The sequence below is a fragment of the Melopsittacus undulatus genome, chromosome Z (genome assembly GCF_012275295.1).
Source record: "Melopsittacus undulatus isolate bMelUnd1 chromosome Z, bMelUnd1.mat.Z, whole genome shotgun sequence".
In the NCBI taxonomy this organism is placed as follows: domain Eukaryota; kingdom Metazoa; phylum Chordata; class Aves; order Psittaciformes; family Psittaculidae; genus Melopsittacus; species Melopsittacus undulatus.
The window spans coordinates 6948393-6973447 of record NC_047557.1 but is presented as its reverse complement, the minus strand read 5'-3'; positions in this window follow the sequence as shown (position 1 = coordinate 6973447).

Here is a 25055-nt window from a genome sequence, read left to right as displayed (position 1 = left end):
AGTATTACTACAGCCCTCTTATGTACAACAAAATACCCTGCAGTATAACTCAACCTAAGCTAGCAGACAGCTGCTAGAACAGTCACCCTATTAATTAATTGTAATAATAATACTTAGCACTTACAAAGTATTTTTCAACTTCAAAGCTCTTTTCAAACAGAGCCAAATTGTATTTGCCCTGGCATGGCTATTTGACAGAGGAAGGATAATGACAAATATCATGTTGCAAACATAGCTCTTGCCTTCACTTTTCTCCATCCAGACTCACAGTAGTTTCATTCCTGTTTTCTCCCTTCATTGGAAATTATGCAGCCATTTCAACAAAGCACCACTGTGCCATTTTCAAGGCTATTACATATGAAGCCTGAGACATGAGTTACTTCGTGTATCTGGACAATGTGTAGGTTAGAGTCAAGCCCTCCCTGTTTCAGAAAAATGCCATTGTGAAGAAGGGATCTTTTTCTTAGCACCCTGGTGCTGGACTGAAGTGGCATTGAAAAGAATCACCATTTATCTTCTTTTTGTTACTAATTTCTGATTCTGTTTTCAATGTAAGGATGCCAGTACACCACACCACCCTATTTCATAGCTAATTAACTTAAATTATCTAGTTAAAAAATATACTCATGTCAGAAAACACTTCTCTTTGTTGTGTTGTTCCCACAACTGATCTATCCAGCTGCACCTACTGCACAAAAGCAAGCTGCAGGGAAGATGGAGTGCACCTAATGTGATACCTGCTAATGCCATGTTCAGTAGTGCTCCAATTTTGCTGTTGTTATGTAACATGATGCATAATGCATCCACATATTAATAGCAAATGCATTGACTACTAAGAAGTTGATGCTATAGAGGATTACTTAATATAAGATAAAAAATCTCAGCCACACATATAAAGGCAAATTATATTTTTCTCTCACAGGGTGCTCTTGGACTATCTCAGCCCCTGATATTGTACTTCACCAAGTGCCAGTTGGGCTTTATAAGTGTTTATTTCAAGAACTGACACTAAACAGAAGTAGTTTTTAAGACTGCATTAGAGAGCTACATAGAAGAGTTCCTCTGTTATTTCACACTAGGTAAAATTAGTTTTGGCTTAAAACCAGCAACAAAAAAGCTATTTTGTGAAATCTGGTTTGCTGCTATGCTTCTAGTTTCTTCTTCTCTCTCTTTTCCTTGCTTTTTTTTTTTTTTGGTATTTAATTTCTTTATTGTTTTATGGGTATAAAGCACATAAAGAAAAAATATACTGTAGATCAGCTGCAATCATTTTGTCATTGCTGAAGGATATTATTATCTAAAAAGCATTTATGGAAGAGAATATATGATCCATATATTAATAATATTTGTTCAAATTGGTTTAATGTTCTCAACAATATATCACACTTTGCTTTTTCTTCGTTAATCATGTTTCTTGAAAATAAGACACATATATCTTTGTATTTAATCATAATCATTGTTTAGTTTGTATATTTTATATGTATGCTGAGAAGATAATTTAACTCATTGTACCATTTTTTGCGTATTAAATAATGAGGATTTTTATTATGTCTGTATCTTATGAACCTGCTTTTGATCATTTAAAATCTAACTAGAATCCTAACAGAATGCCATTATGGAACATTGAAGATTTCAAATAGTTTTTGTATTCATTTTTATCTCTGTGAAGTCAGAGAGAAAATATGTCAGTGATTATTTTTTCTGTACAACAATGCTGAAAACTTACTAATTTTAAACTCTTCAATCTATAGCAAGATATGCTTTACAAAACTACAATATTGCCCAAAGTTGCACTTTTTGGGGAAAAGAAAATTCTGGCATTTGAAAAAAATATATGAAATATCTGTTTGTGAGATATTGATATTCTAATTTTTCCTCTTTAAGTTCTTTCTGCTCTAATTTTTATGGAGTTTTGCTTATATCATTTAGAGAACTGTGCTGTGACTCTTGCCTCTAAATATTGATAAAGCAGAGAAGATTATTACAAGTACGATCACACAGTGGGACTTCTACAGATGCTTCTACTTCTAGAGATATGTCTTAGTGGTGAGTTATTACATTGTTTACCCACAGTTTTTATGACATTTATTTTTAATTGGAATTTGATTACTATAATCACAACAGAGCATCGGGACTGGTAAGACTTTCATCAGAGCAAAACTTTCTTGGATCACCTGGAGAAACATGATATGAGACACATGCCAGGTGATAAAATCTTTAGGATAAAGGGAAAATGGTACAAAAATTATTCCCCACTCCCTTCCTCAATGTTTGCTATTATATATCTCCTCAATAAACCTGTATTTTGGGTCAGTTAACGTTATTAATTCATATTGAAGGGAAAACTGGGCATTTGATGTAAGACTGAGTATTTCAGAAAATAATTAGTGGCATAATTTGTGATATTACAATCCATATTTAATCCAGAGAGTGACTCACTTAATAATGTTTCCTGTATCCCTTAACACTGTTCAATGTTTTTTTATCTCGAGTCACTATTACTTTCATACTTCTGGTTTCCCATATTTCTAATTGACTTATTTATTAATCAAAAAATGTAGTTGGGAAAATCTTTTTTATTTCTCTATAACAAAACATGGAAGACAATAAACTGAAAATATTTTAATCATTATTCCAAGTAACTTGAGATAATTTCCATTACCTTGGGCTTTAGCAGTTTTTACAAATGAGGAATATGGTGCTAAAGACTTTGACTTCAGTTTTGGGTAAATTTTAACTCCAAATTATCTCAAGGATACAAATTAAAGTCTAAATTAATAAATGCTAGAAAATATTAAAGAAATATAAATTCAAATGTCTAGTAAGCATTTCTGCACTCCTAACTGTTTCAGAAAACTGTGGTTTCTCGGAATAGGACAGTAACAAAATAGCTCATTAAATGCTCACATTAATTCACTCCACCACCCCATGTACTTGTCATACACAGTTTAAATTTGTTCAAAAGTTACTTGCTTTCAGAATAAGTCATCATCCTATTGGGATCTGAAGTGTGCTTGCCTCAACCCCATTCCCCTTGGGGGCTATATGGCTATTGCATTTAATTTAATTTAGGAAAAATCTGAATTGAATCTTGTTGTACTCCCCCCTGGGGAAAACATGCTTCACAAATGAAGTACTGCAGACAAAAAGAGAGAGCACACACAAGCTTGGGAGCCATGCATCCTCCCAGACATTCATTTGCATATATCCTCTCCTGCTCAGTGGGCACTGGAAGCAGCACTACATATTTATCCTGAAACCAACTGTTCCTCATTAAACATCAGGGGGACCTAGTGCATTTTGACAGGCTGTCTTCAAAGACACCTTCATGAGTTTTATTTTACCCCTCCTATTTCCTCTTGAAAAGATAAGAAAGAAAAAATCCATTACAAAATGGTGGTGTAGGCTATAATAGTTAACGTAGGGAGTATTTAGAATTGATTGGTGAGTAGGCAAGGGTAGCAGGTAAGGTGGTGATGAATGTGTATAATTGGATCTTGAAACCTGTTTTGGTGACATGAGTTGCTGAATTTTATGGTGAACCATGTTAAAAGTTACCAGGACTCAACTACAAAGGTGAAGACATTTTTGTTTGTTTGACAGGATTAGTAGTTAAAAAGCTATCTTTTTTTGCTGGTTAAGCCAGTTATTCTGAGTTGTCTTCTTTAATTAGCTTAGCTGAACAAATCATAGAATTACAGAATAGTTAGGGTTGGAAATAACTTTAAGACCACCAAGTTCCAACCCACTGCCATGGGCAGGGACACCTCACATTAAACTATGTCACCCAAGGCTCTTTCCAACCCCGTTTTGAATGTCGCCAGGGATGGAGCATTCATAACTTCCCTGGGCAACCCATTCCAGTACCTCACCACCATAACAGTAAACAATTTCTTCCTTATATCCAATCTAAAAATCCCATTTAAGTTTTAACACGTTACCCCTTGTCCTGTCACTACAGTCCCTAATGAATACTCCCTCCCCAGCATCCTTATAGGCTCCCTTCAGATACTGTAAGGCTGCTATGAGGTCTCCACACAACCTTTTCTTCTCCAGGCTAAACAGCTCCAACTTTCTCAGCCTATCTTCATACAGGAGGTGCTTCAAGACCCCAATCATCCTCGTGGCCTTCCTCTGGACTTCTATCAACAAAACTACACAGCTTGGTGTCATTGGCAAACTTGCTGCACATGCTTTCAATCCCACCTTCCATGTCACTGACAAAGATGTTAAATAAGACAGGTCTCAACACCGATCCCTGAGGGACACCACTTGTTACTGGTCTCCAGCAGGATATTGAGCCATTGATCACAACTCTTTGCATGCGGCCATCCAGCCAGTTCTTTATCCACCGAGTGGTCCACCCATCAAATTGATGTCTCTCCAATTGAGAGACAAGGATGTCGTGTGGAACAGTGTCAAACGCTTTTCAGAAGTCCAGGTAGATGACATCAATTGCTCTAACCCTGTCCATCACTTCCGTAGACCCCTTATAGAAGGTCACCAAATTGGTCAGACAGGATTTCCCTTAGTGAAGTCATACTGGCTGTCATGAACCACCTTGCTGTTTTTCATGTGCCTTAACATGCCTTCCAGGAGAATCTGCTCCAAGATTTGGACAGGCACAGGGATGAGACTGACTGGTCTGCAATTCCCTAAGTCACCCATTTTCCCCTTCTTGAAAATGGGGGTTATATTTCTTTTTTTCCAGTCATTGGGAACTTCAGCTGGCTCCCATGATTTTTCAAATATGGTGGACAGTGGCTTTGCACCTTCATTCGCCAGCTCCTTCAGGACCCACGGATGGATTTCATCGGGTCCCAAGGATTTGTGCAAATTCAGGTTCTTAAGATATTCTTGAACCAGATCCTTTCCTACAGTGCGCCTGCCGTCTTCATTCCCACAGTCCCTGCGTCTGCCTTCCAAGACTTGGGTGGTGTGGTCAGAGCATTTGCCAGTGAAGACTGAAGCAAAAAAGTCTTTAAGAACCTCAGCCTTCTCCAAATCCAGGGTAGCCAGTTCTCCTGATAGCTTCCAGAAAGGGCCCATGTTGTCCCTACTCTGTCTTTTATTTGCAATGTAATTATAGAAAAGAAGGCTGCGTGGAGACTTCATAGCAGCCTGCCAGTATTTGAAGGTGCCTACAGGGTTGCTGGTGAGGGACTATTCATTAGGACTGTAGTGATAGGACAAGGGGTAATTGGTTGAAACTTAAACAGCAGAGGTTTAGATTGGATATAAGGAAGAAGTTCTTTACTGTTAGGGCGGTGAGGCACTGGAATGGGTTGCCCAGGGAGGTTGTGAATGCTCCATCCCTGGCAGTGTTCAAGGCCAGGTTGGATGAAGCCTTGGACAGCATGGTTTAGTATGAGGTGTCCCTGCACATGGCAGGGGGATTGGAACTAGAACATCTTAAGGTCCTTTCCAACCTAACTTATCTATGATTCTATGATTCTATAGAATCCCTTCCAGCTATCTTTCACATCCCTAGTCAAGTTTAATTCTAACTGGGCCTTTCCTAACTTTCATCCTTAGCTTACCGGACAATGTCTCTGTATTCATCCCAGGCTGCCTGTCCTTGCTTCCACCTTTTATAAGTCTCTTTCTTCCTCGAAGTTTCCTCATCAGTTTCCTCCCCCTTATCCATCCAAGGAGGTCTCCTGGCCCTCTTTCTGTACTTCCTTCTGGTTGGGATGCAACACTCCTGATTTTGTAGCAGGTGATCCTTAAATAGCAAACAACAGTCTTGGGCAACCCTGCCCTCTAGGGCTATATCCCATGGAACCTCACTAAGCACGTTCCTGAAGAAGCCAAATCTGCTCTCTTGAATTCGAGGGCAGTCAGCTTGCTGCACACTCTTTTCACTGTTTTTAGGATCTTGAGCTTGTCCATTTCAGGATTGCTACAACCAAAGCTTCCCTGGAGCATCACATTTCCAACCAGCCCTTCCTTGTTGGTGAGCATGACATCAAGCATGGCACCTGTCCTTGTCTGCTCCTCTATCACTTGCAGAAGGAAGTTGTCTTCCACACAGTTGAGAAACCTCCTGGATTGCTTGTGCCGGCCTGTATCATCCCTCCAATAGATATTAGGGTAATTAAAATCCCCCATGAGAGCAAGGACCTGCAAGTGTGAGGATGTGTTTATCTATCTATAGAGTGCTTACCCACAGAGTCCTCTTGATCAGGTGGTCTGTAACAGATACCCACAGTAATGCCCCCCATCATTGTTCTCCCTTTAACCCTGACCCTCAAACTCTCTGTTGACTGCTCATCTGTCCCCAGAGAGAGTTCCATACTCTCCAGCCTACCTCTAACATTAAGGGCAACTCTCCCTCCACTCCTACCAGGCCTGTCTTTTCTAAAAAGCCTGTAACCTTCCATTCCAACACTCCAGTCATAGGAGCCATCCCACTATGTTTCTGTGATGCCTATTATATCATACCCCCATAGATGTGCACACATTATCTAATTCCTCTTGTTTGTTTCCCATGTTACAAGCATTTGTATAGAGGCTTCTGAGCAGAACTCCAAATGAAGCCAGCTCATTGGCTGGAGTGGCTGGAATATCTCTGCATTGCTCCGAGCATTTATTATAGTTGCTGGCAATTGACTGTGTGTGTTGGGATGGAATGATGCCCCCCTCCCCCAACACATCTAGTTTATTTTTTTTAATGTATCCACAAGTTTTTAAGAATTACAGCTGGATGAAAAAATTGGTCTGGAATTCAAAATTCCACTCAGAAATTAAAATTTTCTGCATTTGGGGAACATCTGAAGTCCTGTTCTTCATTACAGGTTTATTTGAATGTTTTGCAGGGGCATAGCTTCAGAATTATTACTTTCTTCAAGTTGAAGAGAACCAAATAATTTTAGGGAAAAAGGCAGGAATCCTCTATCCTTTTTGCAAATGTGATTATCAAACAGGTGATAATTTAGGAAGTGTTAGTATTGCACTTATCCAACATCCGATGTATCCAGAAAAATAATTAGACAGCCCTTTGGAAATGCTCTGCAAAACTAATTAAAGCTTGAGCGACAGACTTAAAATAATAATACAATTATTATTATTCATAAAATTTACAATACAAATATACAATAATAATTTCACAAAATCTTACCGATTTTTTAAATCAATAAAGTATAACATTTTTTATATTGTATACATGTCACATAGGCTTTTATATGAAATGATGTGCTCCATTTTAGGAAAATCAGGAAAAGAAAACATGTACAGAAAATTCTTCTTATCTGCCTTTTTAAGTCCCCTAAGTTTCTTCAAGTATAAAAAGAAGGCATTAATTTTTTATTGCATGAAAAAAGAAGTTCACAGGTTTAACACAAAGTAGTCTGTTTGATAAATAGTACAAGCAAACAGAGAGGGAAGATAAAGAGATGACACTGTAAAAATATATGTATGAAGATACCTACATTGTGCAGATGACACTACTTGAGGATGAATGATACACTTAAAGGACAAAGATTAAAATGCAAGATTTGTTGTGGAGAATAGAAAATAGAGGGTGGAAAAAAAGGCTGGAAAGTATTCTCTATGAAAAAAAATGTTAGAAAGTTCAATAGTAAAGCAACTTTTCTGCGTAACTTTTATACTTACTTCTATAACAGAAGTATAACTAGGAATTGAAATAGCTAATTAATACATAGCTTTAAAAGTGCAGAAAGAATATCACTATATACTAAGCCCTGATTTCAATTAACTGGTTAAATATCTGCTTAACTTTTAGCACAAGCTGAAGTTCCACTGAAGTGTAATGCTTTCATAGGATGGGATTGAAATACAGTGGGATTGAGTTTAAGCAGAAAACTAGCCTTTTTAATTTTTTTGCACATATTCATCTTTTCATTTCTATTGAAGTCTATATGGCATTTCCATAGGAATAAAGGCTTCTTTACAATATCTTTGTATGTTTTTACCTTCATTTTCCTCCCAAATCAACCTTCTTTCAGGGATTATCTCCTGTATATCTACAGACATCAGAAACAAAGAGGGGTATAATATACGTACCACAGCTAGCACATATGTACACCCAGGAATTGAGTAAAGTGTCTGCAAGTAAGTTGATACTTATTTCTCTGAATGTAGGTATATACACAGTCAGTATGTGTACTACATGAGACACAAATTGTCACCTTATATTTTCTTTGCTCTTTTTCCTTTTTTATATTATTCTCTAGTTGTTCATCGTAATCTTCTGTCTTTATCAGTGGTATTTGAGGTCCTCTATCTTCACTTTATGGACCACATATGACTTCATGGTAAAACTTTTTTGAAGGGTGAATAAAGTGTAAACCAGAAACCTGCATGGGATAGAACATGATGGTCTTCTGGTATGCAATAGGTATGAACTACAGCTCAAGAAAAGTTCTGTGTAATACCCGTGCTACAGAAAGCTTTAGCTTTTCAATTACTCCTTACTTTTACACAATTTTGTGTGTGTGTTTATTAATTTACTAAATTTTTAATGTTTAGCTGAGAAGGAATGAATAAAAGAGAAGGGACAGAACTGCAGAGGTTACATCCCTGGGGAGGAGAAGTACAGCTGGTGATAGAAATTATTTCCTTCAGAACAGCTGTGAAAGCCTTATGTGCCAGTAGCTGCATGTGAACCCTTTATTTTTGTAACACAAAATGTGACAGGAAAGTGTAACTCTGGAGAGAGTATTTATATGCAACCAAACATATCCACTTTGCATTAAACATCCTTGTTAAGCAGGTTCATGTCTCCTGTCTGCTGTCAGTCAGGTTTCTGTGCACTACCAATCAGTTGTGATCACCTGGTTTCCCATGCTTGGATTTGGGTACATAGTGCATAATTGCCCTTTGCAAGGTCATTTCCTGCCCCTAAAAATGGGCATAAGATAATCAACTTGTTGGGTTGTTCTGCTTCTTCACAAATTTTGAGCATTGAAAAATGTTATTTCCCTTTTTCCATTTCGTGTTGCAAACTCAGCAGTAGCTGTACAGACCACACACAACTTCTTCTACAGAACAAGTCCTCTAACCCTTCCAAATCTCCCATCCTGGACCAGTTTACCTCGGCCTGTATTTGAACATCTGCAGAAACCAGGATGTGAGTTCAGCTCTGTCTATGGCAATTCTAGCTATGACCTTCAGAAACTGCCTTCACTTTAGCCACTGATTATCTTCACTCTTTTGTAAAATGAGATGAATGTTCTCCTATCTCTCAGTCTTTATAAAATACAGCTAATATTAAAGACAGTGTGTGAATGCTGAAAACTGCAATCCTGAGCCTACAAAACTAGTGTCAGTAGGAGTTTTGGCATGGAACTCAATGGGAGCAGGGTCAGGACCTGATATAATTGAGTGAAGTTGTTAATATACATCACTTACTGCCTGCCTGCAGTTCTTGTCTAGCTAATAAAGTCACTCACTGACATAACAATATAGAGTGCAGGAGCAGGTGACGCGCTCTACTGTGTGGTTATGAGGACTTTTATAGCACACCTTTCCCTTCAGTGTATAGTGGAAAGTATATAAATACACTCCATATGCCTTATACTACTTTGTTGGGTAACTTTTTGAACATATGCTTTGACAGCTCAGCATATCTCAAGCAAAACTTACTATGTGACATCCATAACAGATTAGCAGCTTCTGTGCATTTATGAAAACACCAGAATAGTCTAGCACCAGTAGCTGCTGGAACACTGGCATTTGGAACACTAATAGACCCATTTAGATTAGTAAGAACTGGTGGGTTGTCTTTTTGTTTAAATATTTTTCTTTGTCATCAGAGGTTTATATTAGTTGCATTCCAAATGTATAACACTAAGAGCAAGATTATATGCAATCAACATTTGAAGTTACTTGTTTTTTCAGGGGGTGGGGGGTAGTGGTAGATGTTAAATGAAAAAAGTAGGAGCAGAAGCAGCAGCTCCTAATCACACACTCTGTCTCTCACCAGTTACTATGTTATTCAGGTTAGTACCTATAGAAGATGCTTAGTTATGCTGTAGAATACATTTTCCATATGGTCAGGAAAGATTGAGCCAAACAGTACTGCACGAGGTGACTAAAAGAAACATTAAGAAGAAGTCAGTAGTTAATCAGAAGCTTTTAAAGATAAAAATATTTACAGTCATTGCTTAAAATTTTTTTAGTTTAAGGAAGCCTAGATTTTGCATCTTTGTATGTGGTGGAGGGGAGACAAGGATAGAAAGACTGAGTTTGTGTTTGATGTTACCGTTGTAACAGGACAATGAAGAAGAGGAAAATATCAGTTAATATCTTTTGAAATGATTTGAGGTCTGGACATAAATGTTAAATGCTAAGAAATCAACCTGTTTATTTTACTGGGAAGAAGATAGGTGTTTCTACTTAAACATTTAACTGCCATAAGAGAGGAATAATCCTGATGTGAAATCACTTTATTATCTTGCAGAGAAACATAGTGATAAAATGCATACAAACATGCTGTACTTATATTCATCAAAATTGGAAGAATCTAATTGGGATTTGTGTTTTGTGTTTGGATTTTTTTTTTTATTTATTTTCTTAAAAACTGTCTTACCAGGAAAATTAAGCTGCAAAAGTATTTGTGAATCTCTGTCTTCTGAAATTTCTAGCTCAGTTTCAGATTCCTTTCTAACTGAATGTTTTACAAAGCACAAATAATTGGAATCAATGTACAGTAATTAGTAGTTTTTTAAAATAAAGTATATAGATGATTCTTGGTCTGATAATAGTATATTCTGATCTGAAATACTATGAAATTTTGAAAAACTGGTCAAAAATCACATTATTAATTTAAGAGCAAATTTATGTTACTGTTTTAGAAATGGGAAATTTCAATACAATTTTAATTTTTAATCTTTTTTTATATAATGAATTAATTTTATTCAGTTTAGAGTGGTATCTTTTTATATCAAAAAACTCAGCACAGAATGGGGAACAATTATTTGAGCTACCTCTGGATGTCTAAATGCAATTCAATATACGCTATCCATTCCTAAAATTGTAAGCCCCAGGTACAAAAGGAAGGGTCTTTCAAAGATTCAGGTTATGCCATTTTCTATGCATTCAGCTTTAACAATTCTTTTTTTCAATCATCTAAAAAAAAAACCAAAAAAGCCCAAACCACCCCAAAACCTCCTCAAAATATTTAAATTCTTTTGAAATATAAATGTAATTCTAGTTTGATTGTTTACTTTGGGGCAAAAAGTACTATAATTCTTTTTTGTGGAGCTTTTTTTTCCAGCTCAGTTTTAAAGCTGTGTTGATGGACACATCGTTTTAGAACTCACACCATGTCTGGCTGCAGTTGTCACTTTACATTGAATTGTAAGTTGACAAGAAAGTCATAGTCAAATGGGTAACACTTTAACAAGACAACACATAAGACAATGAAGCCTGAAATTACATGCTTTTCTGTTTCTTTACTTTTTTTCTTTCTTGGCATGCAGTATTTTCCTGATGAAGGAAAAAAAGAAGAAATTAAAAGTATGGGTCCGCTGTCACTCTTCATTGACCCTTACAACACCCAGGCACCTGATTTAAGCTATATCCCAAACTTCTAAATGCCAAATCGAGGTTGGGTGGAGTTAGGCCAAAATAACACAGAAAAGTAATACAGTGGTGAGAAGTTTTTATTGAAAGGATTTTTCTGGTTTTGTTTTTATTCTACAGGGAAAGGAAGCCTAAAAAAAGCAAACAGGTAAAAAAGTTTAGCTTAAATATCTTTTAGTGGTTCATGTTGATTTCATAATTAGCTATAACTGCTCTTAGCTATAAGTTAGTCTCAACCTCATGCATTCACTCTGAAACTAATCAGAGACTACTGCCCACACACTTCCTTAGTTGACTGCACATTAGCTAATATTTGGAGGCAAATATCTGTATCTAGTATCTGAAGGGGGCTTATAAGGATGCTGGGGAGGGACTCTTCATTAGGAACTGTAGTGATAGGACAAAGGGTAACAGGTTCAAACTTAAACTGGGGAAGTTTAGCTTGCATATAAGGAAGAAGTTCTTTACTGTGAGGGTGGTAAGGCATTGGAATGGGCTGCCAAAAGAAGTTGTGAAGGTTCCGTCCCTGGTGTTGTTCAAGACTAGGTTGGACAGAGCCTTGGGTGATATGGTTTAGTGTGAGGTGTCCATGCCCATGGCAGTGGGGTTGGAACTAGATGATCTTGAGGTCCTTTCCAGCCCTGACTATTCTATGGTTCTATGATTCTAAGTTGTAAGTTCCCTTCCAGCATCAAAGAACAAAGAAGTAGAAGCAGTAAAAATACAGAGCTAGTAGATGGTGACCTGGCATCAGTGTTCTTCCACCTCATTTGATTTTCATAGAAAAAGGTAGGAGGGCCCAAGACTGTTGTTTGCTATTCAAGGATCACCTGCTACAAGCTCAGGAGTGTTGCAACCCAACTAGAAGGAAGTGCAGAAAGAGGGCCAGGAGACCTCCTTGGATGGATAAGGGGGAGGAAACTGATGAGGAAACTTCGAGGAAGAAAGAGACTTATTGTCATGGGTTCAACCGTAGCAGTCATTTTTCTCCTTCTTGTAGCTGGTGCAGTGCTGTGTTTTGACTTCTGGGCTGGGAACAGTTGCTTGATAGCGAGCATGTTTTGAGGGTGTTTTTGTTCAAGGCCTTTTCTGAGCATGTGCTCTGCCGGGGAGGCTGGGAGGAAGGAGAGACAGGACACCTGACCCAGGCTAGCCAAAGAGGTATTCCATACCACAGCACGTGATGCCCAGGATGCAACTGGGAGAGGGAGCTGGAGGGGTGGAGCTCTGGGAGAAAAATGGAGGAGGGAGCACGCGGTGCCTGGCCAGTCAGGGTGGAGTGAGTTATGGGTCAGTGGCTGGTGGGGTGTTGTATTCTTTTCGCTTGTTATTGGGTTTATCATTATTATTTGTAGTAATAATGTCAGTAGTGATTTGTGTTGTGCCTTAGCAATTAAACCGTTCTTATCTCAACACATGGGGGCTACATTCTTTGGATTCTCCTTCCTAACTCTCCGGGAGTCGGGGGAGCAAGGGGGTAGTGAGTGAGAGTACTGTGAGGATTTGGTTTAAACCACGACACTTATAAAAGGTGGAAGCAAGGACAGGCAGCCTGGGAAGAATACAGAGACATTGTCCGGTAAGCTAAGGATGAAAGTTAGGAAAGGCCCAGTTAGAATTAAACTTGACTAGGGATGTGAAAGATAGCTGGAAGGGATTCTATAGAATCATAGAATCATAGATAAGTTAGGTTGGAAAGGACCTTAAGATGTTCTAGTTCCAATCCCCCTGCCATGTGCAGGGACACCTCATACTAAACCATGCCGTCCAAGGCTTCATCCAACCTGGCCTTGAACACTGCCAGGGATGGAGCATTCACAACCTCCCTGGGCAACCCATTCCAGTGCCTCACCGCCCTAACAGTAAAGAACTTCTTCCTTATATCCAATCTAAACCTCTGCTGTTTAAGTTTCAACCCGTTACCCCTTGTCCTATCACTACAGTCCTAATGAATAGTCCCTCACCAGCAACCCTGTAGGCACCTTCAAATACTGGCAGGCTGCTATGAAGTCTCCACGCAGCCTTCTTTTCTATAATTACATTGCAAATAAAAGACAGAGTAGGGACAACATGGGCCCTTTCTGGAAGCTATCAGGAGAACTGGCTACCCTGGATTTGGAGAAGGCTGAGGTTCTTAAAGACTTTTTTGCTTCAGTCTTCACTGGCAGGAATGTGGAGGAGGTGATTCTGCCCCTCTACTCTGCTCTCATCAGACCTCATCTGAGTATTGTGTGCAGTTTTGTTGCCCTCAACATAAAAAGGACATGGAACTGTTGGAACAAGTCCAGAGGAGCAACATGAGAACGATTAGGAGACTAAAACACCTGCCTTACGAACACAGGCTGAGAAAGTTGGGTCTGTTCAGCCTGAAGAAGAGAAGGCTGCATGGAGACCTTGTAGCAGCCTTCCAGTATCAAAAGGGGGTCTATAGGGATGCTGAGGAGGGACTATTCATTAGTGACTGTAGCGACAGAACAAGGGGTAATGGGTTGAATCTTAAACAGGGGAAGTTTAGATCGGATATATGGAAGAAATTCTTTAGTGTAAAGTGGTGAGGCACTGGAATGGGTGCTCAGGGAAGTTATGAATGCCCCATCACTTGGCGTGTTCAAGGCCAGGTTGGATGAAGGCTTGGGTGATGTGGTTTAGTATGATGTGTCCCTGCCCATGGCAGTGGGGTTGGAACTAGATGATCTTAAGATCATTTCCAACCCTAACTATTCTATGATTCTGTCATTCTATAAATAAATAAATATATTTATTTCTTAGTCTGAATCCCAAATGTTCCTGCCGTTCCCTTCCAATTTATCATATTCTTCCCAATCCTTCCTGTCCTATTTTTGCTCTATCATGTGAATATTATTTATAACTGAATATAATTTATAGCTGATATAAATCATCAAAAGCCACCATGATTGTCACCATTTTTGACCAACTTAGATATTGTGACCTGCATACTTAGAGAATCACAGAATCACAAAATCCCAAGGGTTGGAAGGGACCTCGAAAGATCATCTAATCCAACCCCCCTGCAAGAGCAGGGTAACCTAGAGTACATCACACAGGAACTTATCCAGGCAGGCCTTGAATATCTCCAATGTAGGAGACTCCACAAACCCCCTGGGTAACCTGTTCCAGTGCTCTGTCACTCTCACAGTAAAGGAGTTCTTCCTGATGTTAACTTGGAACCTCCCATGCTCCAGTTTACACCCATTGTCCCTTCTCCTATCACTGGATATCACTGAAAAAAAGCCTAGCTCCATCACCCCGACACCCACCCTTTACATATTTGTAAACACTGATGAGGTCACCCCTCAGTCTCCTCTCCTCCAAGCTAAAGAGACCCAGCTCCCTCAGCCTCTCCTCATAAGGTAGGTGTTCCACTCCCTCCATCATCTTTGTGGCTCTGCGCTGGACTCTTTCAAGCAATTCCCTGTCCTTCTTGAACTGAGGGGCCCAGAACTGGATGCAATATTACAGATGCGGCCTCACCAAGGCAGAGTAGAGGGGAAGGAGAACCTCTCTTGCCCTACTAACCACTCCCTTTCTGATGCACCCTAGGATGCCATTTGCCTTCTTGGCCACAAGGGCACATTGCTGGCTCATGGTCATCCTCCTATCCACCAGGACCCCCAGGTCCCTTTCCCCTTCACTCCTTTCCAGCAGGCCAACCCCCAACCTGTACTGGTACATGGGGTTGTTATTCGCCAGATGCAAGACTCTTGCCCTTGTTGAATTTCATCAAGTTTCTCCCCGCCCAACTCTCCAGCCTGTCCAGGTCTGGCTGAATGGCAAAACAGCCTTCTGGTGTGTCAGCCACTCCTCCCAATTTAGTGTCATCAGCGAACTTGCTGAGGGTACACTCAGTTCCCTCATCCAGATCGTTGATGAAATTATTAAACAGCACTGGTCCCAGCACCAACCCCTGGGGGACTCCACTAGTCACAGACCTCCAGCTAGATTCTGCGCCATTGACCACAACTCTCTGCCTTCTTCCTTTCAACCAGTTCTTGTTCCACCTCACTACCTGATCATCAAGCTCACGCTTCCTTAGCTTATCTATGAGGATGCTGTGGGAGACAGTATCAAATGGCTTACTGAAATCAAGAAAAAACACATCTACCACACTACCATCATCCCTCCACCTAGTTACTTTCTCATAGAAGGCTATAAGTTTGGTCAAACATGACTTTCTCCTGGTAAAACCGTGTTGGCTGCTCTTAATGACCCCCTCATCCTTGATATGCCTAGAGCTGGCGTCAAGAGTAAGTTGTGCCATCACCTTTCCAGGGATGGAGGTAAGGCTGACCGGTCTATAATTACCCAATTCCTCCTTCTTGCCCTTCTTATAGACTGGTGTGACATTTGCCATCCTCCAATCCTCAGGTACCTCTCCCGTTTCCCACGACATAGCAAAGATGATGGAGAGTGGTCTAGCAATGACCTCCACCAGCTCCCTCAGCACCCGTGGGTGTATTCCATCCGGACCCATCAATTTATAGATGTCCAGATTGCATAGCTGATCCCTAACCCGATCCTCATCTCCCAAAGCAAACTCCTCCTTTGTCCTAACTCCTTCTGGGGCTATAGGAATCTGGGGCCCCCGGGCATAGTCTGCAGGAGTAAAGACAGAGGCAAAGAAGGCATTCAGCACCTCTGCCTTCTTTATATCCCCTGTCTCCAGGACACCCATCTCATTCAGCAGTGCGCCTATATTGCTTCTTGTGTTAGTTTTATTTGCTATGTATTTGAAGAAGCCCTTTCTATTGTCCTTAATCCGACTAGCAAGATTAATTTCCAAGGAGGCCTTAGCTGTCTTAATTGCCTCCCTACAACCTCTAACAACTGTCTTATATTCCTCCCAAGTGGCCAGCCCCTCTTTCCATAATCCATAGATTCTCCTTTTCCACTTGAGTTTGCCCAGCAGCTCCTTGTTTAACCACGCTGGTCTCCTAGATCACAGAATAGTTCAGATTGGAAAGGACCTCAAGATCATCTACTTCCAACCCCCCTGCCATAGGCAGGGACACCTCACACTAAACCATATCACCCAAGGCTTCATCCAACCTGGTCTTGAACACTGCCAGGGATGGAGCATTCACAACCACCCTGGGCAACCCATTCCAGTAATCCCTTACTTGATTTCCCTCCCATTGGGACACTCTTATCCTGAGCTTGGAAGAAGTGGTCCTTGAATGCTGACCAACTATCTTGAGTCTCTTTACCACCTAGTACCCTTTCCCATGAGAGTTCCCTTAGCAGTTGATTGAACAGGCTAAAGTTGGCCCTTTGGGAATCCAGAACTGTGGCCTCACTAGATATTCTATTCCTCCCACACAGGATCCTAAACTCCACCATCTCATGCTCACTGCAGCCAAGGCTTCCATTGACCATCACCTCTTCCACCAAAGTCTCCTTGTTGATGAGTACTAAATCTAGCAGCGCTCCTCTCCTAGTTGGTTTGTGCTCCATTTGCATTAAGAAGTTATCATCAATGCACTGGAGGAACTTCCTAGACTGTGAATGATTGGCTGTGTGAGTCTTCAGCAAACATCAGGGTAGTTAAAATCCCCCATAAGGACTAAGACATGCAGTTGCAAGACTGCTTTCAGTTGCCTGTAGAAAGCCTCATCAACTCCTTCGTCCTGATCAGGAGGTCTATAATAGACCCCCACAACTGTATCACCTGTACCAGTCTGTCCCTTAATTCGTACCCACAGACATTCCACTTGCTCCTCATCTGCCCCTGGACAGAACTCAATACATTCTAGTCACTCTCTCACATAAAGAGCAACTCCAGCACCTCGCTTTGCTGACCTATCTTTCCTAAAAAGGACATAGCCACCCATTACCACATTCCAGTCAGATGAGCTGTCCCACCATGTCTCTGTAATTGCCACTAGATCATAACCTTTAGACTGCACACAGACTTCTAACTCCTCCTGTTTATTCCCCATGCTGCGTGCATTGGTGTACAAGCATTTCAGGGAGCGAGCAGAGCATGCGGATGGCACCCTCAGGAGGCAGAAAGCCTTCTGGTCTTCATTAATACTAGAACAATGCCCCGCTAGCTCAAACCCAGCTACAACCCCCTTGCACTTTGAATCTAACCTGAAGCTCTGTGAGTGAGCTCTGCTAACTCTTGTCCTAGTACCTTTTTTCCCCTGTGGGGCAGGGTCTAAAAGACTATGCTTTCCCACAAATGAAACAATAGATTGATAGTCCTCCCTAGTCCACCATCCTTCAAGCCCTAGCATGTTTCTCTTGGGCTTGTCCATAACAGGCCCAGTTAAATGCCCTCCCCCCTTCGTATCTAGTTTAAAGCTCTGTCAGTAAGCCCTGTTAACTCCTGCCCCAAAACCCTTTTCCCTCTCTGGGACTGGTGTATCCTACCTGCCACCAGCAAACCAGGTGTCTCATACAGCAGCCCATGATTGAAAAACCCAAAACCCTGCCTTTGGCACCAGTCATGTAGCCATATATTAATCTGCAGACTCTTCTTATTTATCTCTTCATCCTTGCTTGTAACAGGTATGGAGGCAAACACCACTTGCGCTCCAGACCCTTTAACCAGCCGTCCCAGGGCTCTGAAGTCTTTCTTCATTGCCCTTGCCCTCCTTGTAATAATTTCATCACTGCCAACCTGAAAAACCAGCAGCGGATAGTAGAGGGCTGCACCAGATCAGAGAGTTTCTTTTTAACATCTCTAATCCAAGCCCTATGTAGGCAGCAGACTTCCCTGTGGGATGGATCCGGTCAACAAATGGGCCATTCTGTTCCCCTCAGAAGGGAGTCACCCACCACAATTACTCCTTTTCTTCTTGATTGAGGAAGTTCTAAGGCATGGGGGTGAGTGACAAGCCCTAGGTGACTCACTAGGTAGATTTATCTCTCCATCTCCATTTACCTGGCTCTCTAGTTCCAAGACCTCATACCTGTTATTCAAGGGCAACTGGGAGGGAGGAAGGGATTGTGAGGGTTTTCGCTTACCTCTCCGAGGAGGGACCTCCCTCCATACATCCTTGTCCCTTTCTTAAGTTCTCTCCTTCTGTCTGATGGTAGGAGGGAAGGGGATCCATCACTTGTTCAACCACTTCCCTCTGCCTTTGCCTTAGGCTCTGGCTCCACCAATCTATTTCACTTTCGCGTTCTGTGATGTCTCTCAACCTTTCTACCTCCTCCCTCAGTTCAACCACCTGCCTGAGCAGATCATTTATTTGCTCACAGCGAACACAAGCAGTGTCACTGGCTCCCTCCAATGCAAGTGCCAGGCTCTGGCATTCACTGCAGCCAGAGACCTGCATGGCCACTTGTCTGCAGGAAGGCTCAGTCTGGATATCCACATTATTACTCACTACAGCTTTTGACCGTGTTGTAACCATGATCTATCTGGTTGATCGATCTGTCTACGTCTCTCCACACAAACAAGCAGTCCTTTCTCCTCCTGCACTCCAGGTGAGTCCTCTTGATGAGGTTGTTAGCCTGCTTGCCTGCCCGCGCAAACTGCCACACAAACTGCTGCAACGCGCTCTGTTTGCCCGCTCTCTTTGCCGCGGTCCTGGTCGCCACGCTCCCTGGGTAGGTTTTTAACCACTCACAGCTGGTGCCACTCCTCCTGGCTCCGCCCCCTGGTGAGTCAGCCCCTCGCGGCAGCTGAGCTGCTGGTTCCTGGGCAAGTCCTGTTGAGGACTTGGGGTTCCGTCCTCAGTAGCTCTTGTTGCTCTGTGGTGAAGCTCCTGGACGCTGATCTCTCCCTGCTCCACTCCGGTGTTGCAGGCGTCCTCTCTCAAGCTACTCACCTCAGCAACTGACCGAGAGTGGCCAATGATGGCTGGTTTGAATCTTCCACTGAGCCACCTAGCTCCACCCCCGGAGAGTCAGCTCCTCATGGGAGCTGAGCTGCCGGCTCCTGGGCAAGTCCTGTTGAGGACTTGGGGCTCCCTCCTCAGTGGCTCTTGTTGCTCTGTGGTGAGGCTCCTGGACGCTGATCTCTCCCTGCTCCACTCTGGTGTTGCAGATGTCCTCTCTCAAGCTACTAAGTCACCTCCATCCTTTCTTAGCTAGAAACAACTTTGTTGCCCCACACAAGATGAGCTATCTAGAGTGGATCTGTTACAGACTAGATGAATTTAGTCGTAATACTGTGTATGTTAAGTAGACATTTAAACTCTTATTGAATCTATTAATTTGTATATAAAAATGAACAGTTGAAACTGTTCAGGTTGCACTGATTTGACTTTTGCAACAGATATTCTGTCAACAAGAAATTATAATATTGCATTCTTTTTAGCATAGTCAAGTCCTTGTGAAATGTTAATGCAGGAGCAAAGGAATCCAGTTGCTGTGAATGAAGCAGGATATGTGGTAATATGCAACCTAGTGCATTGCAATCATCATCAGCCACAGCTTTGTATTGATTTTTTAAAGCATACCTTGAAAGGACATTGCAATGCAAAATTTGAGTCACTGTGATACAACAAAACTAAAGCTGACATTTGAAAGGAATACTCTTTGGATCTTTCTAATCTGTTTTCCTTTCTTTGTTTTGAACCACACTCTTTAAATTGCAAAAAAAAAAAAAAAAATCAGGCCTATATGGAGAAACCAGTTATTAGAAACAGAAGCCATTTCATATTATTAAAACCTTTGATTATAAGATAAAATTTGTCAAAGGTGTAAGGGAAAAGAAATTTAAAGAAACAGGGTTCTACAGGTAATAGTTACACTTTATAGGAAATCATGACATTAACTGATGCTGTAGGTTGTCTTTCTTCCTGATCATAGTTTAAGATGATCTAGATAGTATCTTAAGGTTTGACTGTTATTTAGGTAGAAAATGTTTCCTTTTCTTTTTTTTTTTTTTTGGTGCAGTTTAAGAATCCACACCAAACAAATTTGGAGACAAATGAACTACATTTTTTAGGTTGTTTTTTTTTTTCTTCCCATTCACATAGCTTAGAAAATATTCTGTGAAAAAAAAAAAAAGAATCATTAAATTTAGAGAAACTTTACATGATCATACCTCCAGTTTGTATAAAACAGTTGTGGATGTGTTCCAATTTATATCAGGTACAGATCTGACCTCTGACTTTCTTTAGGTTTTCACATTATTATACACAATACTTCTACATTTATGTTGTGAGATTCATGCTTCACTGATATTCTTACTTCAGACAACTTTCTTTGTCAATCAGCTAGACATGTATGCAACACTCATTACTCCAACTTGAATACTTAGAGCTGTGTTCTCCAGGTGAATGTGGGAATTTCAACAGTCATCATTATAACCTCTGACTGAAGGCTCATTTTTAGGGGTGCTGCCTACAAATTCAAGTTGCCTAGCAATATCATTTGCAGACACTTAGTTGTGTGGCAAAAAAATTCAGGAAATCCCAGGAGGAAACCATTAAAGTAACTGAAAAGCTGAGCCCTGACATTGAAATGCAGGTAAGATACTCACTGTGGGTTGATAGAAAACAACTCTCTTATTTTAGGATTTAGAGTTGTGAACTCACCATCAGAGAGTAACTTCCAGGCAAGATTAACTACTTCTTGAATGTCAGGGAGAAGAACAAATTCCAAGTGTCCATATCTACTGGTTTACCAATTACCAGTTACTTAGAAGTGGAGAAAGGGAATAAATATCCTTTTACATGATGCCTACTAACATAACTTCCAATTAGCTGTCTAGTATCCTGTTACTCACTTTAAAAATATTGCACTCTATTTAAAATAATGCAGTCTACCATCAGATTTAGGTGCATTTAACATGCAGAGGAGAGGTACATGTAAGTCAACCTTTATAACTCTCTCTCTATATGTATAGCTCAAGACATTTATCTATAGCTCAAGATATTTATCTATTTATCTATGTATCTACTTACCTATCATCTATCTAATCTGTCTACCTACCTACCTACATAAAAATCCATCCATCCATCCATCCATCCATCCATCCATCCATCCATGAATATTAAGGTTCTACCAAGTGATCCCAATAAGATCTTGACCATAATTCAAGGGCTCAACAGATTTTTGTCTCTATTCCCTCTTTGTTGTGAGTGAGAAAGCCTCTGATAAAATAAAAAATAATCCTGTTTGTCTTCAGCTCTACAAAAAATTAAGTCTTTACTGACTACTACAAAAATAACTTAGCTCAGCCATTCCTTGTACAATCTAGTGCTTTTGTTGCTGTCCTCTACGTGTTCTACTGTAAGATACAGTGGAGCTTAAGATAGGCAATTAAAACACAGCATCAGTCAAAGATGGGCAGTGATGATGACCTTCATAACTCAGCTCTTCCTCTAAGACTAATTCAATTTGTGTAATTTATTGGAAGTTTCAGCAGCCAGAGTATGCACGGTGTGTGGAGGCAAGTTAGGGCTCATGTACAGAAATACTGTACCATGAAAAGTTTTGGGAACTCTGAAATCTGCTGCCATTTACACTTGTTATCTCTTAAGAGTCCCAGAACAGTCAGAAGAAAACAAATGTACCACATGATGCATGGACATAATCACAGCACGAACAAGCCTTCCAATATCTGAATGGGAGCTACAAGGATACTGGAGAAGGACCTTTCATCTAGGACTTTAGTGATAGACCTATAGGAATTTAGATTGGATATAAGGAAGAAGTTCTTTCCTCTTATGGTGGTGAGGCACTTGAATGGGCTGCCCAGGGAAGTTCTGAATGCTCTGTCCCTGGCAGTGTTCAAAGCCAGGTTGAACAGAGCCTTGGGTGAGATGGTTTAGTGTGAGGTGTCCCTGCCCTTAGCAGGGGGATTGGAACCTGGTGATCTTAAGGTCCTTTCCAACTAATTGTTCTATGATTCTATGATAGGACAAGGGCTAATAGATTCAAACTTAGGGAAATTTAGGTTAGATATACGGAAGAAGTTCTTTATGTAAGAATGGTGAGGCATTGGAACTGGAACAGGCTGCCCAAGGAAGTTGGGAATGTTCCCTCCCTGTCAGAGTTCAAGGCCAGGTTGGACAGGGCTTTGAAGCACCCTGGTATAGTGAGAGGTATCCCTGCCCATGGAATGGAGGTTGGAACTATAAGATCCTTAGGTCTTTTCCAACCCTAACCATTCTATGATTCTACAAAAATTTGCATGTCAAATACTTCTGGAATCTAAATATTTTAAAATTATTAAATACAGGTCTATTTCTACCATGACTGAATCATAAAACAACAATTCACAAACAAATCCTGGGGTTTTGTGTGATTAAGAAAGGAAAAAGTATCCACTGAGGGACTTATTCCTTGAGAATTAATGGCTCAGATTTAGCAATTATTATTTTGTTATATTGCCTATATTTCCTTCCAAGTTCTCTGAATTCCTTTTGTTTATATTTTATTTTTCCCATCTTTACATTCATATAGAAGATGTGTCCATCTCAATCTATGTTTAATGATTGTGTTTTAAGCTTCATTCTGAAATTACATGCTCTTTTTTTCTTTCTATAACTGATCTTCTATGTTAACTCGTTGGCATGTTTTTGTTTCAATAGCCTTCTAACAGCATGTGGACCCCTCAGAGTACAATGGGAATTCAGCCAGTCATGCTCAGGTTTTCTCTCTTTCTTCCCACTACCTCCCCCCCCCCCTTTCTTTTTTTCCCTAATATTTTCTGTTAAATGGTTTTGAAATAACTCACTGCTGGAATTAGCCTGTCATAAGAAAGTACACAAGAATTAAAGCAATATGCATGGGTTAGAGCATGGCCATGTTTGGCAGATGTAGATGTGTGATAACCCCTCCCATAACCAGATGTATGCATTCAGATCTGTGGAAATCAAAGAAGGAAATTTGGCACAAACTTCAACGCCCTTGAAGTATACCAAGCATCTGCCAAAACTGTCAGACTAAGCCTGCAGATCTTCAAAAGGGCTGCATTTGGCTCTGTGTTCAGAGGTATATTGTAGAATGCCCTGCCAGAATAATGTTGGCACAGATAATATCTCTACCTTGAAATTAGTTTTAGGTAAATACAATTTTATTTCAGCTCACAGAAACATAAAAATTGCCATAGCACACAAGAAATAGATAGATCTGGAATGAGCTTTTAACAGCGGCTGGTACCAGATGCTTCAGAGAAATAGATGAATAGTACAACAATTTACCCAAAGGGGAAGATTCTTCCTAAGCCTTTCTATGTAAAAACTAGTTTATGCCCCGAAGCTTATGAACATATCCCTTCCAGAATTGTGTTTTTATTAATGTTATCATTATTAATAATATTTGTTCTCTTTTTTTTTCTTTGTATTATAATTGTAGTTATTTACATATGGTATTGTAACTGTCCAGTTCTCTTTCCTCACATTTTTGTTTTCCCCCGTGAGAGCTTGGTAATGGATGCAATACAAAAATAATGATTATAATTTGCAATTAGAGAGTTGCACCCATTTAGAGATATTAAAACAGTTTTTCCAAAGCTTAATAAATTTAGCTTCAAAGCTATTTTAGATTGGGTAAATATCAACATTTCATCCATGAAGGAATTCAAAATCATAGAATAGTTAGGGTTGGAAAAGATCTTAAGATCATCCAGTTCCAACCCCCCAGCCATGGGCAGGGACACCTCACACTAAACCATATCACCCAAGGCTTCATCCAACCTGCTCTTGAACACTGCCAGGGATGGAGCATTCACAACTTCCCTGGGCAACCCATTCCAGTGCCTCACCACCCTTACACTAATGAATTTCTTCCTTATATCCAGTCTAAACCTCTGCTGTTTAAGTTTCAATCCATTACCGCTTGTCCTATCACTACAGTCCCTAATGAAGAGTCCCTTTCCAGAATCCCTGTAGGCTCCCTTCAGATACTGGAAGGCTGCTATGAGGTCTCGACACAGCCTTCTCTTCTCCAGGCTGAACAGACCCAACTTTCTCAGCCTGTCTTAATATGGGAGGTGCTCCAGTCCCCTGATCATCCTTGTGTTCCTCCTCTGGACTTGTTCTAACAGTTCCATGTCCTTTTTATGTTGAGGACACCAGAACTGAACACAATACTCCAAGTGAGGTCTCACGAGAGCAGAGTAGAGGAGCAGGATCACCTCCTTAGACCTTCTGGTCACTCTCCTTTTGATGCAGCCCAGGATACGGTTAGCCCTCTGGGCTGTGAGTTCACACTGAAGCTGGCTCATGTTCATTTTCTCATTGACCAACACCCCCAAGTCCTTCTCCACAGGACTACCATGAATTTCCTTTTTGCCCAACCTGTAGCTGTGCCTGGGACCGCTCCGACCCAGGTGCAGGACCCCGCACCTGGCGTGGTCAAATTTCATGAGGTTGGTATCAGCCCACCTCACAAGTGTGTCAAGGTCCCTCTGAATGGCATTCCTTCCCTCTAGTGTATCAACAGTAGGGTTAGGGTTAGGGTTAGGGATGCAGCTCAGGATAGAACTGGCTTTCTGTGCTGCAAGTGCACTCTGAAACTGGCTCATGTTCATTTTCTCATCAACCAACACCCCCAAGTCTTCTTCACAGGGCTACTCTGAA